The 2,928-nt window shown below is 43.4% G+C and overlaps 1 pseudogene; it reads right to left on the bottom strand.

Moving 5' to 3' along the window:
- Nucleotides 1–1,405: 1,405 nt before the first annotated feature.
- LOC138356298 (S-adenosylmethionine synthase-like) lies at nt 1,406–2,564 on the bottom strand (annotated as a pseudogene).
- Nucleotides 2,565–2,928: the final 364 nt, after the last annotated feature.

The raw sequence follows: 2,928 nt of genomic DNA, 5'->3' as shown, positions 1-2,928 counted from the left end.
AAATTTCGAAAGGAAGGAAAACGATTTTACATGAACAAATTGTTGATATCATGTACCCATGATGCAAGTCAAGATATATTTAATTGTGGATTTTATTCGGACAGTTTCCCAATGAAAGAAAATTCACTACCCCCATTCGTGGTTATGAAACTTGAACTCGAAGACGGTCATAATGAGGTGGAATGTAAAATGTTAGCTAAGAATATTAATTCCTCAGACACATTTGCTAGCATTAAATTTAACATTTATGTGGAAGTCGAGAAAGAAGAACAAACAAAAGAATCATATGGAGGAGGAGAATTACAAAATGCAGGAGGAGTAGGAAAGGTAAAAACTTCACAAACAGTAGAAGGAGGAGGAGGAGGAGGAGAACCACAAACAGTTGGAGGAGAAGGAGGAGGAGGAGAAGAACCACAAACAGTTGGAGGAGAAGGAGGAGGAGAAGAACCACAAACAGTTGGAGGAGGAGAAGAAGAACCACAAACAGTTGGAGGAGAAGGAGGAGGAGAAGAAGAACAAACAGTTGGAGGAGGACCACAAACAGTTGAAGGAGAAGGAGGAGAAGGAGAAGAAGAACAAACAGTTGGAGGAGGAGGAGGAGGAGGAGAAGAAGAACAAACAGTTGGAGGAGGAGGAGGAGGAGAAGAACCACAAACAGTTGGAGGAGGAGGAGGAGAAGAACCACAAACAGTTGGAGGAGGAGGAGGAGAAGAACCACAAACAGTTGGAGAAGGAGGAGGAGGAGGAGAAGAACCACAAACAGTTGGAGGAGAAGAACCACAAACAGTTGGAGGAGAAGGAGGAGGAGGAGGAGGAGGAGAAGAACCACAAACAGTTGGAGGAGAAGGAGGAGGAGGAGGAGAAGAACCACAAACAGTTGTAGGAGAAGGAGGAGGAGGAGGAGGAGAAGAACCACAAACAGTTGGAGGAGAAGGAGGAGGAGGAGAAGGAGAACCACAAACAGTTGGAGGAGAAGAACCACAAACAGTTGTAGGAGAAGGAGGAGGAGGAGAAACACAAACAGTTGGAGGAGAAGGAGGAGGAGAAGAACCACAAACAGTTGTAGGAGAAGGAGGAGGAGGAGGAGGAGGAGAAACACAAACAGTTGGAGGAGGAGGAGGAGGAGGAGGACCACAGCCCCACCGAAAAAAAGATAAAAAAAAACTGGATTCAGTTTAAAGGAAGAAAGCGTATTTATCTTGACCCAGACGCTGGTCTTATAGAGTCATTTTAATTTTATTTACTCTGATATATAAAAGGCCCGGAGATTTTATATACTCTGGTATATAAAACGTCAAAAAAGTATATAAAGTTATCAATTGAATATAAAATTAAAGGTTCCCACCGAACAATACTTGTCTATATCAGCAAACTGGCCATAGTCATCCTTAAGAATTATTTGACTCTAAAATTTAGGGATGGTCAACTTCTTGGGCTGCTCCCAAGAGAACTGTTGCCGTCCAAAATGTCCATAACACGAGGTATCACTGTAAATTGGTCTCTTTAAGCCCAGCTCCTTGACAATATGTCCTAGTCGTAGATCAAAGTTGTGGTTAACAATCTTCAGAAACTGTTTTGATGTGTACTGTGAGGTGCCATAGTGGAAGATGCTGATGCTTATGGGGTGCACAACACTAAGATACCTGAACCAAACAGCGTCTACATAATTTGTTTTTCACCAATGACTTGGCAACCCATCGGGCGGCATAGGCCGCTGAGCGGTCAATCTTTGTGTAATCTTTGCCAGAGAACGCTCCCCCGCCGTGAGCGCCCCACCCACCGTAAGTGTCAACGATGATTTTCCTACCAGTTAGCCCAGCGTTACCTTGAGGTCCACCCATGATGAATTCTCCGCAAGGGTTGATGTGGTATTTCGTTTGAGTATCTATATATTTTTCATGAATAATGACCTTGATGACCTTCTCTATAACCTCGTCACGCAAAGCTTCGACAGTAATTTGTTCCGAGTGCTGTACAGAAGCGACAACAGTGTTCACTCTTTTGGGAATAACAGCTCCTTGATCGAAGGCATACTGGCATGTGACTTGAGTCTTACAGTCAGGTCGCGCCCACCAGAACGTCCCATCTCTTCGCAGCTCTGCAATCTTCTGATTGAGACGGTGTGCCAGCATAATAGTTAAGGGCATGCACTCATCGGTCTCATCAGTGGCATAACCAAACATCAGTCCCTGGTCCCCTGAACCAATGTTGTCATCACCGCGCCCGATGTGTACACCATTAGCAATCTCCGCACACTTTTGCTCCAGGGCCAGAAGAATATTGCAGGTCTTGTAGTCAAAGCCCTTTCGTGAATGATCAAAACCAATTTTCTTAACAATATCACACACAATTTTTTGATAATTAACTTGGGCCTTGGACGTAATCTCCCCACAGATCAGGATCATACCAGTTTTGGTACACGTTTCACAAGCAACTTTGGCGTCAGGGTCCTGGCTAAGATGGGCATCAAGCACTGCGTCGCTGATCTGATCGCAAATTTTGTCGGGGTGGCCTTCGCCTACGCTCTCACTGGTGAAGAGGAACGTCTCATGATCTCCATCCATGCTCTCAGCGCACTATCCTGGGGAACGAAAATGTTACTTCTAAGTACTCTTGAATTTGGGACCAGGTTTCCTTGGCTAGATTTTAACTAAATAAAAATCCGTTATGTAAAGGAATATTATTAAAAACATTGACCTAATTGTGTGAAGAGAGAAAGAGAGAGAGAACGCTAACCTGGTCACGTGGAGAGAGAGCAACTGAGCAACTGTAAAGCAAGTGTGCAGCTGCTCTGTCTTATAACAAAACTGTGAGTCAAAAAAGAATATTTTATTTTGAAATGATTATAAACCATTAAAAAAAACCATTATTACTCATTCTAATTGGAAGAGTGAATGTATAATTTGGTAACCTGTAATCCTTATGAAC

Source organism: Procambarus clarkii, chromosome 71 (genome assembly GCF_040958095.1).
Source record: "Procambarus clarkii isolate CNS0578487 chromosome 71, FALCON_Pclarkii_2.0, whole genome shotgun sequence".
Classification (NCBI taxonomy): Eukaryota; Metazoa; Arthropoda; class Malacostraca; order Decapoda; family Cambaridae; genus Procambarus; species Procambarus clarkii.
This window is presented reverse-complemented; position numbering and strand designations above follow the sequence as displayed.